This window comes from Erpetoichthys calabaricus, chromosome 17 (assembly GCF_900747795.2).
Source record: "Erpetoichthys calabaricus chromosome 17, fErpCal1.3, whole genome shotgun sequence".
Classification (NCBI taxonomy): Eukaryota; Metazoa; Chordata; class Cladistia; order Polypteriformes; family Polypteridae; genus Erpetoichthys; species Erpetoichthys calabaricus.
In genome coordinates, this window is record NC_041410.2 from 100,315,968 (window position 1) to 100,332,142 (window position 16,175).

Here is a 16,175-nt window from a genome sequence, read left to right on the forward strand (position 1 = left end):
TGAGATGGAGCGACAGGCGTTTGACAGTCAGATACCGGGGTGGGGGGAGTGGGGGTGAAGAAAGCGATTGTGTCAGTTACTGTAGCTACGGCAAAGCAAACGCGCTGACCTCGACGCTGACCACTTGACTGTCCACTTCACGTTAGGCCCACGTGCGCGTTCAGACTCCGAAATTCTCGTTGTAAATCAACAATAACAGAGCGAGCTGAGAAATGACAAAACTAGGCGTTGTGAGGCAGATCCTCAGATAAGGACTTTCATGTAATGCACCTGTCAATAACAAAAATCGGCGATTACGCACGGCGACGCTCCGCCCCCCCTCAAATCACTTCTTCATAAGACACCCGAGGAACGCGACATCAGCTGTGAAACGAGTGGCGCAACTGGGAAAGGAAACTGCAGGCGCCGCGTCGTCTGTGCTCGGGATTTACTCAGCGCTCGAGTGACCCGGGACACCGCAAGAGAAAGGTGTGTGATGGGTTTGGGGGTCTGGGGCAGGGGCTTCATGGTCATCTTAACAGTAATCGGAAGGCGCTATATAAAATGTACCATTGATAATGATTATAATAGTGGGAAGGTGCAATATAAAATTATGATGATGATTATGGAAGACTATATAAAATGTATTATTAATAATAATTATTATAATAATGGAAAGATGCTATATCAAAAACGATTATGGGAGGTCGCTATATAAAACGTGTTAATAATAATGATAATATAATAATGGGAAGGTACTGTATAAAACGTATTATTATTAGTATTAATAGTAATAGAGAAACAAACAGTTCATTGTTTTCTGTTGGCCGGAATTTGTTAAATTTATTAACTTCGAATATTGAACATTTTAAAATAATTGTGAACGCGCAATATCGTAGTTTATCCTAAGAACTAGTGCCGCTGATGTATTTATTTTTGTTTTCTTGTTTAACGATGTTAGACTGGATAAATGGCTGAAGGATAATAGTTTCTTTCTTCCATCTAGCGCCTTTTCTGCTGCTATTATCTAGCTCTTTCTTTCTTTCTTTCTTTCTTTCTTCCTGTCTTCCTGTCTTTCTTTCTTTTGCTCCTCATTTTAATTGTTTCCCTTTCTACACAAATGGAATTATGAATTTCACGTGACTGTTTTGCCGTCCTATTATGAATTCTGTATTTTGTCCTCAGGTCGTGCATTTTTCCAGTATGAAATGCATTTATAATTTGGCTTTATTGTGATTTGCTTGCCGAAGAATATGTGCCGAGTGCCAGTTTTGGGGCTTCTTTTTGCTATCTGTGACGCTTGATTAAACATCTCACGGGTCTCCATGCCACATGGCACGCATTTCTCGTCCGGACTGCACTTTTATGATTTGCTTTGGTGGCTTTGCGCCTTCTGCGCTATTCGTGGGCTGCACTTTTCATTAGAAGATCGGACGTCTATCAGTTTAAGGCGGCATGTGTGATCTAGGCGTGGACTTTCGTTACCTGTCTGACAGGTCATCCCTTTAGAAAAAAGTCGCAATATTTTGCAACATGTCTGCGATTTCCTTTGTCTTTGATTTAAACGCAAACAAGCTGAACACACGCATGCATCTGGGCGCATGTGAGACTGTGAAGAAAACAAAGTGACCCGATTCCGTTAGGTGACACTCTAGGACCCTCACAATCCTCTCGATCGGTCTCTCCCATGGCATTGCGCTAAAAGGTGACCACTATAGCCTAAAAAGGAAGGCCATTTATCAATGAATGTGTGCTCGCACTGCTGATGTCCCTTAACTTTAACTAAATGCCCAATTTAAATAAATATAAAGCCGACAGGTTATTTTGTTACAGATGACAGTCTTTTCTAAATATGTCAAAAGTTGAAATGTAGAAGGACACAAACCGACGCGGACAGGAAGGCGAACGACTGCGTCACCTCGCCTCCCGTATCCCAATCCAAGTGCAGTCGCGCCAGAACACCCTTTTTAAGGGTACTATTCCGTTGGGGTGTATCCTCTTATACCACTTGATAAATTCCCATTCCATTCTGGGGAGGGCTCTGTGCTCATTTTGTCGGTTCGGTGGGCTTTAAAAGGTTATGGACAAAACAGAAAAATGTAATGCCTAGTAAGCTAGCAAGATACTAACAGATCAAGACAAACTGCCATTGCCGTGTTTTAAAATCACAAGCACTTTGGAATTTCACAAATCTGTTATTATGTGGTATGATGAACACGGATCTAAAGGTTCTTTCTGGAACTTTCATGTGCATAGTTCATTTGGGTACCTAACATGGTTTCCTTATGGCATCGCTCTGGAGATCCACCCTGTGTGCAGGGCAGTCGAACGAGCGACGTTGTCCATGGACTCCTTACCAGCTTTGGGATAGGAAGTGGGCTCCAGGAGCGACGGCTGATTGCACCTCGCTCCTCTTTTTTTGGACACCATCTAGATTTTTGTGTTACTTCAAAAACGATAGCTTGTCGCCCTTTCACATCACCATCACCAGCGCCGTCGTGTGCTGAACGGGCCGATCATGATGCCGGTCGGTGCTCTCGTCATGGTCCGATGTGTTAACTGATACGTGCCTGTCACCTTGGTCAATAACTCGAACGATGCGATTCCCTCTTTGTGGCATTCACTGGTAAACGGGAATGCGCTGCGGCACGGGGTTTGGCACTTTGTATTTTCACGAGTTTTCTCAAAGAGCGATTTTTGTGTTGAAAACCTTTATGAACAACTGCAAGACACGAAAGGGGGCTGAGTGGGCTACCTTAAGCTCGTGGGGCTGTTTGGGGACAGCCAGTCATGAACTGCAGAGGCCAAAGTCTGTATATCTGACATTAAAGTTGATACCTTTGAGCACTTACTGTTTAGGACTGTAATATTTAAGTGAAATACATTTTTGTATTCCATACATACAGGGGTCTCACGGGAATAGCGTTGATCTTGAACTTCCGACACTCGTGGGGGGCTCTTGAATGCCCCACTAGAAGATCTGTTATCAGTTCGTCTACTTCTAGTGCTCTTCACAAGCCACTGTGTCATCTGGATGTCTGCCCCCGGAGCACAGCTCCACTGCACGGCACGATGAGTGTGCGTCATAACCTGGACAGCAGGGGGCGCTGTGGCGTTTCTGCGCTCCTGTCTCGGCTCGTCACGAATATTCCGACTGTTTCCTTCTTTTTATTCTCTTGCTATCCTGCTTCATCTGTCAGACACCACTGCTTTATAACAGACAACAGACAGTACTGGGAGCTTTGGTGGAATCAGATAGCAAATTTGGAAACGGCGTCCGCATTGACGTTGTGTCCTCATCTGTCCAGAATAAGCAGGACAGGTGCAGATGTCAATACTATCCACTTGCAGAGCCACAGCACCATACGTCACCGCAGTTTCAGACCCGCAGTTGTAGACCCGCGGTTGTAGACCCGGAAGTGACGTTTCAGGACTGACTTCGTAACATTACTTTCGGAAGGTTTCGGCCGGTCTCGGCAAGTAAGTCTTCTCCAAGTCAGAACTGACGTCACCGCAGTTTGAGGACGGAGAATCGGAAGATAACTTTTGGAAGGTTTCGGCATGTTTCGGCAAAGCCCGGAAAGTAATGTCGGGTCAAGGACCCGTTCAGAAATTAAAAGATAAAACTGAGAATGAAAAACAGTACAACAAACTAAATAATACACATCCTTGTGAAGTTCGGAGGGTTTCTGCCATCACCTCGTGTCATACATCAAACTAAACAATACGGATCGTTTCTGTGAAATACACTATTAACATTTACGTTGTGTTCGGGTGTGTAGGAACCATTTAACATATCGACAAAATTAAAATCGTTAAGATTTGTGTTACTTGAAAATAGTTTTTCGTTTACATTCATGAAACGAAATATACCATATAATTACAATGTTTGCACCACGTTAGATTTTAGTAAAACATTAATAAAAAAAAAGTGATTACATTTTTTAAAATGTACTATGCATGCGTGCAATATTGTTCTAAACCAATTTAGAATAAACATTTTAGCCAATCTAATATTTTTAAACATGTATGTGAAGAAAACGGCAATACATGTTATACAGTACACTGAAATATGCTATATATTAATTGCCTTACATAGAACTGCTCTAGTTTTTGTCACTTATTATTATAAGCCACCAAAAAAATACTATTAATAACCCTCATTTATTTATATAGCACCCTTCCTATGCCAAAAATTCAGAAAGAACATCAAGACCTATATAACATTGGCTACAAATATTTCCACTAAATAAAGATAAATACAGGATATACAAAACATTCAAATAGAATAAAAGACAATAATCCAGACTAAAATACAACATATAATACTACAACAAATTTTTGAACAAATAACATAATTTGTGATAATGCAAACCCCGAGTCCCTGGACAGATAGAGGGGGTAAACTAAAAGAAGGGGCAGAATGTCAGGTCTGTTTAATGTCTTCTTAATCAAATGAGTTAAAAACAAATGAATGGAGTAAGCTGATGTCATTAATTTTGGGAGGTCATTCCACAGTCAGGGCGCTATATACAGGTGAAGACCCTGCTGTCACCCACAGAGTGCAGGTTAGTGGGGGGGCACAGAATCGGAGGACCTTAGTGGGCAGGTCAGTAACAGAATTTGATATTCAATCCTGTAAGACATAGGGAGCAGTGAAGGTGCAGCAGGATAATAATAATAATTCATTACATTTATATAGCGCTTTTCTCAGTATGGCTGGGATGTGCTCCCTGTCGGTGGTCCGTGTCAGGACTCTTGCAGTTGAGTTTTGAATCAGCTGGAGCTGTGATATACGATTAGAAGTGGCACCTGCCAGCAGTTACTTACAATAATCAATGCTGGATGTGATAACAGCAGGGACAAGATACTCACCATTAGAAAAGGACAGGAATGAGCAAACATAAGAAAGGTGACACAGGTGGAAGTTTAATATGGCTTACATGGGTGAAATAAGAAAAGGAGGAATCAAAGTGACACCGAGATTCTTAGCAGTAAAAGAACGTCTGATGAGATCATCACCCAGAATGGCTGAAGAGGAGCTTGTTTTCTTAAGTTGCACTTTAGTGCCACTTTGCAGGAGTTCAGTTATGTTGCAATTTCATTTTAAAGAGTTTTGCTCTGTTCAGGTTTTAATTTTACTTTAATTTCACTAAGGCAAGTTGTGAGCTGAAAAAGCTGTGATGAAGTGTCACTTTTAACACCGAAATAGATCTAAGCATCATCTGCATTAAAACGATAACCCAGTCCAAAGCTACGAATAACTTGCTCAAGGTGAAGCACAGAGATACAGAAGAGCAGAGGATGTCATTTCATTAACAAAGGGAAGTCAGATGGAGGAACTGCTGTGAGAAATTAAGGCGTGAGGGTTACCCTGGACATGACATAAGCTGCATGGCCACAATGCCATATGTAATAACTTTTACACAAACTGGGACAGGGGCTCCTCAAGATGAAGGTAACAATGCTTAGCACAATAAGGAAAAATAAGCCAGAGCTCCCATCTCAACTGCTGGCCACACAGAATAGGCCAGTGAAGACCTTCATGTTTGTCTAAACAAATGACACATCCTTGGTGCACAATGTGACCTGCACAGGGATAGGAGATTCCATGGCCAGAAATGATAATGGACTATAATGCTACAAAAAGAGGAGTGGAGAATTTAGACAAAACATTACGCTGGATGCTGGCCACAGGCAATTTTTTCAACATATTGAACATCTCCTAAAAAATACTTTTGTCATCTGGACAACCTTGAACCGAGACTGGAACAGGGAGAAGGAGACAGAGCCATCTTGGAGGAGCAGGGTAAACCATTGGTGACACCTCACATGCTACTGGGACGACATGTGCCAAAGACCCCAGCATGTACAGCCATTGTGTTAATTCAACAGTCCAATCCACAGAGGAACCAATGACGGCACCTGTAGTGTGTATGCATAGTGAGTGTGTTTGTGTGTCTCACTGAGTGAACTGTACAGTTATTACAGTATTGTGTAGAAAATGGAAATATTAAGTTCTGCTTGATAAACACACAGAATGTGATCTGAGAGTAAAGAGTAAACAAGTTATTTACATTGATTGTTAAAATAAAGTGACCATCTGATTTAAAAAAAAAAGTCCCTCAATAGTACATATGTAGAAAAAATGTAATCATAAATTGAGATTCAACACAATTATCTTTCATGCTTCTCAAAGAGAAATTAAAATACAATGTTTGTAAACTACTGTATTTGTGAAGGACTGAAGTGTGAGGCTATGTAAAACTATCATTGAGTGTACTTCAGTAATGTGTGTAGTGACTTATAAAACCACAATATTACATTATTGCACAGCAGCATCTTCATAATGTCCAAGACCTCAAATCTTTCACTGCTGTACAAAATTATGTTCTGTCCTCCAAGGAAACCCTCAAAAAAAAAAAACACTACATTATTATTTCCAAAAGGAGACATTTTTACTAATTTTCGTGTTTGTTCTGTGATGAAATATTTTTAAAAATTATTTTAAAAGAGCCTTTAGATAGCACTAAGTGGGCTTTAAAAATACTAACATAAGTAAGAAGAACTAATATCAATATTTCAAAATGAGCAGCAGACCCAAAAAAAGACTTGCAGTTAAATTGTTTATTTTCAAAAACTATCCACCATCAAAGGAAAACAGAAAAATCAAAGTATTATAAACTGAAATCAACAGAGTATTAATGCACAATAAAATACAAGTAACAATCAATGTAGCAACAGACAATAATTATACTGATTCATTAAATATGCAGTTTACTTTAAGTTTCATTTTATCCCGACATTCCTGAGTGAAAAATTCCATATCATCCCTAAACTGAAAAATAAATACAAAGGGTTCTTTTGCCAAAATTAAATCTTCAGTTTCGACTGCATCGGTGATGTCCTGGAGAGCTCGGCTTTGGTCCTCCTCCTCCATCTCCAGAAAATGGGGCTCAGACACGGCACCTCTGAACAACCGTCTATGTTGGCGCAACCATTTTACTGCAGTGTGGAGGTCCTTTTTTATTAGTGGTTCCTTTAGATAAAAGACCACAAAGAGAATTAAACAAAACATGTATTTCTACATGCTCATTTAAATAATATTAGATATTAACTGTATACCTCCTCACCTTTAGTGAACGCCTTTGTCCTGTACGAAATATTCACACGTTAGCCACAGAGAAAGAGATAACTTCCAACAGCAAAGTTCTCCAATAGAATAAAGCACCAGCACCTCCTGATCAAGGGTCAATCACACTGCCATGCAGAGGGAAAAAAACAAAGAACATTAAAACCAGTAACAGATATTAACAAATAATCAGAGATATAAGAGAAAGCTTACAGCTGTGAAGTCAAAGGGCGCATTCAAGACAAGGTGCAGAGCATATTGTGGAGCACACAGAAGAATAATTTCAAATTAATATTTAATCTATTTGCATACAGTACAGTGCACACTCTACTTACTGCAATTTATTTATAGTGGTTCTAAAGTATTCCCAACCTAAAAAATAAGTTTCTTTGATTTTCTCACCATCAACATGAATACTCCACAATCCACTCACCCAACCAACTGCTGTGGAAGATTCCGAAATTGAAATGGATTCATATCACCTACTGCAAGTTACAAAACAATGACCATTACTTGTAGTCCTCTCAATGACATCCCTATAAACTAACCTTGTTTTTAATTAGTAACCATGTGCCTGAAGATATTCGTTTTGTCTTGTTACTGTAACAAAAACAAATAAGTCTTTCACATACAAATGTAAATATCCAATATGTGCTGATAATTAGGTAGAGTAAGAAAATCTTGATGTAAGCAGAATACAAGCACAACTTCTTAAAGAAGGCATGTGTTGTTTATCAGTATTAGTGTGACTGCATTTTGCATGTGAATAACTTAAATATTTACAATACACACTTGAATTAATTTTAAAAAATTTGCAATGCTTAGAAACTTAAAACGTAATTAATATCAACCTCATTGTTTTAAATATTACATGTACACATAAATTGGTGATCAAAATTAGAGAACATTTATGAACACTTATTTTTTTCAAATATTGTTAATCTTAACTATACAAAATGATACAGGTGATCACCAGTACCTAATAATTCAATACGAAATACAAAATTTGCAGAAAGAAAATAAAAAGAAAGTAAAACAGGGGTGATATATACTGTGCATATTTCCTGGCTCTTGTAAGCTCTTCAGCCACTGTGTTTTGAATTAAATTAAGTCTGTTATCAGCCACAAAGCCTTACGGTGATCCATGTAGAAGTAATAAAAGCACAGATAAGTTATTTAGCATCATGGAATGCTAACATAATCTAAGTTTTGCAATATTTCTTAAGTAAAATGAAGGCTACTCTAGATACATATTTAGTATGTGTATCAAATGAAAGATCATAATTTTCACTGTAGATATACCCAAGTTTAGAATTAGTGTATCTTGAGTGATAGAGGCAGCTTTCGAACCAATGACTAGCACTTCTGTTTTGTTAGATTTCAACAAATGAAAATTTCAAGGAATCTACTTTCTACTAGGTAAACCTCTATTTTAGAACACTGAGATGGTTCATGTAGTTGATCAGATGAATATCATGGTCTATAGTATCAAATGTGCCACTTACTGTAGATGCTATACTATGGGCCTAAAAATGCAACCATGGTCAGTGGATTGCAAATCATTGAATACTTTGACTAATGCAGTACCTGGGTAAAAATGTTACAAGAGATTACTTTTATTTGCAAAAATATAGAGAACCGCTTACCTACACCTTTCTCTAAATTTTAGAAATACAAGAAAGATTAGAAAATTGGTCTATAATTTGATAGATCACAGTTAAAAAGATTTTTTTTTACCTTAAGAAGAGGTTATTAGCCAGTATAAATAATGTAGATACATATCCAAGATTTAAAAACTAATTTATAATACTTAAATGTGGCTTACCAGAGAGAAAGTAAAAGATCTTTCACAAATGTAGTAAAAAAATGAAGGAAGATTTAGACTTGTTAACTAATGCACCAAATTCTGAACATTCAATTTGGGCAAAGGGTTTTAATTTCACAGCTTTCTTAAAAACAACATCATTTGACACTACTTCACTGGCTAAATAAGAAAACATAATTTATTATAAAGTGGTGTAGAATTTTGAAGCTTATCCCTAGATTACTTTCTCATTTAAAGACTTAATGTTCACTTCTTAACCGAACAGGAATATGTTTATTGTTTCATTTTCATTTAAAAAAGTCGCGCCCACCCCCCAAAAAAGAAAAGAATTAAAAGTTAAATAAACACTACGTTAACATTCGTTAGGAAATGAATGGATGGATGGCTGGATGAATACAATTTATAAAATATATAACACACAATAAAACGGAACTTAAAAGATCTTAATTTAAGATAAATATCATCTTAAAATACTGGGAATTTTCCGTTCATCAAGAACATAGACTGAACTTTGGGCAAAATGCATTTTTATCGTATTTTGCTGACAATGCAACATTAAGTGTCGATTTCCCCAGTTTTTATGATGCAAACCACCGTAACCAGTGTTGCAGTCATTAACAATTAACTCGCCTGCCAAAGATTACATACATGTAAACGTAACGTTAACTTTTTAAACTGTTTTGAAAAACGTTTTGCAAAATGTACAGTTTTATAATTATAGTTAAGAATAACAGGAATAATAATAATAATAACAATACCGTGCTGTTTTCTGTCATATTTTGTTTGTGCTCGAAAATGCTGCGCTCGTGCTAAAAACCAAGACTTGTGTTCGGCTTGCCTACAAATGGTAACGTCACTTCCGGGTCTAAAACTGCGGGTCTACAACTGCGGGTCTGAAACTGCGGTGACGTATGGTGCTGTGGCTCTGCAAGTGGATGCTTCTCGCAGATGTGACGAGACCAAAGCTGGTAGACCCACCGTGTCCGTGGCTCCTCTGCTGGTCTGATGCAGTGCTGAATTGTTTGTGCCCATCAGTGCGCTGCCACCTGTGATCGCGTTCTAAGGACTTTAATAAGATGGCTGGCTGTGTGAAGTCCAGTTGTGTTGTGTTTCAGTTCCTGTTCTTCTTAAGGCTTTTTCTTCTTTTCATTTTGTTTTAAGATCGACTTCAACAGCTTAGACATGACGTGTTCCCCCCACAGCCCTATGGCACGACTACCCCTTTCATATGTGACTCTGAATTGACTGCCATCACAGAGTCATTGGTGCCTCTACCATTTGTGACCTATGATATCCTTCACTTTGCTGTCACCCTATGATTAAAGTGACACTTGAAATGTGCCTGAGCACTTGAACGCACGTCCATCATTCCCTGATTCACTTCAGGTTCACCAGAGCTTAACCAATGCTGAACAGGTGCCATCTTTGCTGACCCCATGCTAATATTTGGTCTCTTTTGCTTGGGCAGTGCCAGGGGTGCACAGAATGGGCATCAGCCATGAGCAGTGAGAATGTGTGGCCAGAAGTTGTCCTTGGTGGGATTTAACCCTGCTATGCCATTCAGTCCTCCACCAGCCTAATGTTTAAATGAATGGGTGAAATTAGGAAAAAGCAGACAAGGCTGAAGAGCAGGAATCAGACCTAAAGGGGGCACCAGGCTGTCTAAGAAAGATTATGTGGACGCAATCAAAGAAGGAGAGTGAAGTGCCAATGTGGAAGTTCAGACAAGCGCCCAAATACCACACTGTTCATTGTAGGGTGTGACAGACGAGCGGCCATAACCTGCAGACCACCCAGTAGCAGAGGTGTGACCAGAACATCATGTGTGGGTGGGCATTTGGCTTGTCTGGGGTGGCAAACAATATCCATTTATCCATCCCCATTTTTGTAGGGGGGGTCAAATAATAATAACAACATAGTTATTTAAAACATATAAAAGCTAAAATTGTGGCATAAATCATAACCTATTGTTCAGTAAAATTAACAGAGGCAATGGAACTCGTATTATTATTTTTTGTGAACAAATCTAGAACTCCATCTACAAGGTAAATATCAATAAAGTCAAATGTATACAACATATGAGACCAAGAACAGAAACGTGGCTTATTGTAGTCATGGCAGGCTATAGGACATCAGTTTCCAGTGTTTAACCAGGATGTTATCTACAGGACCGTCTGCGGTTACTCAAATTCTGAAATAACTTCATTCATGTCTAGATTTTCTGTGATGTTTTTCTCATGTGCCAGAATGACTACATTTCTCTTCCTTGAATGCAGCATTGTTCGGCGGAGTGGAGTGAGAATGCGGTTCAAAGTAGAGAAAGAGCTGAAGACACACCAGTGATGAGTGCCGTGATGCAGACATGGCTCTGACGTGCAGGACACTAGACGCGTGTTTGTGGAAGCCGCCACCGTCTTTTTCTAGAGCTTTTTTCCAATTAGTGTAGCCGTGTTTGGTGAATATGTCCTCGCCATCCAAATTGGAAACACTAAATATGCGGCAGGCAAAGTAAAAGCTGCCATCACGGACAACAGAATATTCAAGCCATGGTCGAGACTGATACCAGCTTGCACTAAAACATCTGAGTGTCTTTCCGAATGCGCGCTTGGGATAATGAATTAAAACGGGCTGAGATGGGCTATCCATATTTAAGTCAGGCAGACCGGACTGTGTATTTTGTTGAAGGCAGAGGTTTGGATACCCGACACGGGCGCAGAGCTGGAGGATTGTGTAGGCTTATCTACATCTTTTGGAGTTTCAGTTCCCAATGTGGGTGCGCTGTGCTCCGTGTTGGTAGCAGCGGTGCTGGGCTCAACTGTGGAGCCAGCAGCTTGCGGAGGGACAGAGGTTGAAGATGTCTGCTTTTTAATAAGCCACCTATGCATAGCCTTTGGTGTTACCAACCAGAAAATAAAAGAAGAATGGAATGTATACACGATTTTAATTAAAGAATGCAGTCAACAGGTTCAAAACGTGCTGCAAAATGTGCGGCAAAGTGAACTGTGAGCAGCATGGTGTCTGTCTAGTGGAGGAGACACTGACGGATATGCCACAAATTCAAACGGGCCGATTGAAAAGCAACTCAGTTTTGAAAATCAAATGTTATTCTTCTCCAGGGTATTCATTGGACAGACAGAGCATTTCGCAGGGGGGGCACGGCTTGTCTCTGCGGGGGCAGTGCCCACCCCAGCCCCCCGTGCTCACGCCTCTGCCCAGTAGTCAAACTCCCATTGCTTTCTCATTGATGCCAACATGTAAACCACTCAGATATGAAAAAAATGAACAAAAGCCAAAGAAGACAGACATGGCATCTAAACTGGTACTTTCTGCTTACTATGGCATTGTACCCACAAGAGATTCTGACAATCAGATGGCGAATGTTAACAGAGAGAGATGGCTGGCGGTGGGACCCTCAAACATTAGGCCGACAACAAGGAGCAGACACATTATTGGTACCTTCTAGCATGGCATACTAGAGAAGACCAATCATGGTCTTCCGTCACTGCACTCCACATTGGTGGATGTTTCATCCTTCTTGTGGCACTCGGTGTCACTGTGACAGAGGCCTACTCCTTCTAGGTCAATCTTGTGACTTGGTTTGCCCACCTCACACTTTTCAAACCCAACCCAATGACCTCAGCGTTTCTGGGTTTTTTGCAAAGACTTCCCAGCATGTTGGCTACTCTGCAAGTTCTGTCAATGGTTCACATTGACAAGCAGACACGCTGAGGTGAGTTTCTGCCATCATGATGTTGAGTATCCCATTGACTACACTACTTTACTCTGCATTGACATTACAAGGAAACAGCTCCTCTGTTGCTGTAAAAGTCTGAGACCTTTGGTGACATTTTGTATCCTTTTTCTTAGGTCCATTGATACCTGCTCAGGTTTAAAATTAGAGAATGTGATTTGTGGTCTCCATCTTTTGAATTCAGTTACGGCTGATGAAGTCATTTTGAAATTGAAATCATTTTTTGAAATTTCCTTTTCATTAATGTTTCTGTAATAAGTATTTTATTGAGTGGCCAGGTTTGGGTAGATGGTGTTTCCTTCTCACTTTGCCAATACTTATAACATTTCCAACCTCATGTGACTTTCTCTGTGACACCTAAAATGACAAGCGCTCCTCTTCCACCTTTGCAGAGCCTTGAGGCACATATTGACAGGACTCCTCTGGAACAATGGAGACAAGAGTCCGACTGCTGCTGGTCCTGATGTCCTCAGGTGAGTAGAGATGATTTGGCTCTGATCTGCTCAACCCATGCTGCTGTCAAACTAAACGCCACGATGAACTTCACCTTGAAGTGTGAGGTTCTGTAACTGAAATGAAATCAGGAGACATTAGACCTCCATTGTGAATGAACAATGAAGTAGGAGTGACAGCCACAACTGATGATAAGCAGAGCTGCACTACATAATGAGGACCATTGATGACAGAGACATGTGACACAGGTGACATTGGAGCTAATGGGGGAAGGAGTGTCAAAACAATGAGGGAAAGACATCCTGCATAGAGTGAAACATGAGAATAAAATGTAAAAATAAAAACAACATCAGGAAAGAAAGCAAAATAACAAAGAAACATAAACACTTCGGGGAGATAAAAAAGGAGAAAAGGCACATCAGTCTGAGAATAAGAATAAGAAACCTGAATTTAAATAAACTGAATTGTGTTTCATTTCACAGTTATAATGGGAGAAATGTCACGAAACATCATAACTGCGACCGGAACTTCTTCCACTGCAACAAGCGAAACATCAGCAATAAGTGAAGCAGCCACTGAATCGAGCACAAGTGCAACCGGAACTTCTTCCACTGCAACAAGCGAAACATCAACAACAAGTGAAGCAACAACAGAATCGAGCACTAGTGCAACCGGAACTTCTTCTGCTGCAACAAGCGATACATCAGCAACAAGTGAAGCAGCCACTGAATCGAGCACTAGTGCAACCGGAACTTCTTCTGCTGCAACAAGCGATACATCAGCAACAAGTGAAGCAGCCACTGAATCGAGCACTAGTGCAACCGGAACTTCTTCCGCTGCAACAAGCGAAACATCAGAAACAAGTGAAGCAGCCACTGAATCGAGCACTAGTGCAAACGGAACTTCTTCCGCTGCAACAAGCGATACAAAAGCAACAAGTGAAGCAACAACTGAATCGAGCACAAGTGCAACCGGAACATCTAACGCTGCAACAACCGAAACATCAGAAACAAGTCCAGCAGCCACTGAATCTAGCACTGTTGCAAGCGGAACATCTTCAACTGTAACAAGCGAAACATCAGCAACAACTGAAGCAGCCACTGAATCGAGCACAACTGCAACCGGAACTTCTTCCACTGCAACAAGCGAAACATCAACAACAAGTGAAGCAACAACAGAATCGAGCACTAGTGCAACCGGAACTTCTTCTGCTGCAACAAGCGATACATCAGCAACAAGTGAAGCAGCCACTGAATCGAGCACTAGTGCAACCGGAACTTCTTCCGCTGCAACAAGCGAAACATCAGCAGCAAGTGAAGCAGCCACTGAATCGAGCACTAGTGCAACCGGAACTTCTTCCGCTGCAACAAGCGAAACATCAGCAACAAGTGAAGCAGCCACTGAATCGAGCACTAGTGTTACCGGAACATCTAACGCTGCAACAAGCGAAACATCAGAAACAAGTCCAACTGCCACTGAATCGACCACAACTGCTACCGAACCTTCTTCCGCTACAACAAGCGAAACATCAGCAACAAGTGAAGCAACAACTGAATCGAGCACTAGTGCAACAAGAACTTCTTCCACTGCAACAAGCGAAACATCAGCAACAAGTGCAGCACCCACTGAATCGACCACAACTGCTACCGAAACTTCTTCCGCTGCAACAAACGAAACATCAGCAACAACTGAAGCAGCCACTGCATCGAGCACAAGTGCAACCGGAACTTCTTCCACTGCAACAAGCGAAACATCAGCAATAACTGAAGCAGCCACTGAATCGAGCACTAGTGTTACCGGAACTTCTTCCGCTGCAACAAGCGAAACATCAGCAACAAGTGAAGCAGCCACTGAATCGACCACAAGTGCTACCGAAACATCTTCCACTGCAACAAGCGATACAACAGCAACAAGTGAAGCAACAACTGAATCGAGCACTAGTGTTACCGGAACATCTAACGCTGCAACAAGCGAAACATCAGAAACAAGTCCAGCAGCCACTGAATCTAGCACTATTGCAAGCGGAACATCTTCAACTGTAAAAAGCGAAACATCAGCAACAACTGAAGCAGCCACTGAATCGAGCACAAGTGCTACCGAAACTTCTTCCGCTGCAACAAGCGAAACATCAGCAACAAGTGAAGCAACCACTGAATCGAGCACAAGTGCAACCAGAACTTCTTCCGCTGCAACAAGCGAAACATCAGCAACAAGTGAAGCAGCCACTGAATTGAGCACAAGTGCAACCGGAACTTCTTCCGCTGCAACAAGCGAAACATCAACAACAGGTGAAGCAGCCACTGAATCGAGCACAAGTGCAACCGGAACTTCTTCCGCTGCAACAAGCGAAACATCAGAAACAAGCGCAGCAGCCACTGAATCTAGCACTATTGTAACGGGAACAACTTCCGCTGAAACAAGTGAAACATCAGCAACAAGTGAAGCAGCCACTGAATCGAGCACAACTGTATCCGGAACTTCTTCGACTGCAACAAGCGAAACATCAGAAACAAGTGCAGCACCCAATGAATCGACCACAACTGCTACCGAAACTTCTTCAACTGCAACAAGCGAAACATCAGAAACAAGTCCAGCAGCATCTGAATCTAGTACTGTTGCAAGCGGAACATCTTCAACTGTAACAAGCGAAACATCAGCAACAAGTGCAGCAGCCACAGAATCGAGCACTAGTGCAACGGGAACATCTTCCGCTGCAACAAGCGAAACATCAGCAACAAGTGCAGCACCCACTGAATCGATGACAACTACTACCGAATCTTCTTCCGCTGCAACAAGCGAAACATCAGCAACAAGTGCAGCAGCCACAGAATCGAGCACTAGTGCTACCGGAACATCTTCCGCTGCAACAAGCGAAACATCAGCAACAAGTGCAGCAGCCACAGAATCGAACACACGTGCAACCGGAACTTCTTCCGCTGCAACAAGTGAAACATCAACAACAAGTGAAGCAGCCACTGAATCGAGAACAAGTGCAACCGGAACTTCTTCCGCTGCAACAAGCGAAACATCAGCAA

At 41.1% G+C, this 16,175-nt stretch overlaps 1 protein-coding gene and 1 long non-coding RNA gene across 2 annotated transcripts in view; one reads left to right on the forward strand and one right to left on the reverse strand.

Annotated features, from left to right (window-relative positions):
* LOC114643124 (mucin-2-like) overlaps positions 1–16,175 on the forward strand; it is a 256,765-nt gene that overhangs the window by 216,204 nt on the left and 24,386 nt on the right. The gene's annotated exons all lie outside the window — the stretch shown is intronic.
* Positions 6,592–7,223, reverse strand: LOC127526201 (uncharacterized). The gene is made up of 2 exons (XR_007933836.1): positions 7,113–7,223; positions 6,592–7,018 (listed from the first exon to the last, which is right to left on the reverse strand). It is a non-coding gene; the product is annotated as an uncharacterized LOC127526201 (long non-coding RNA).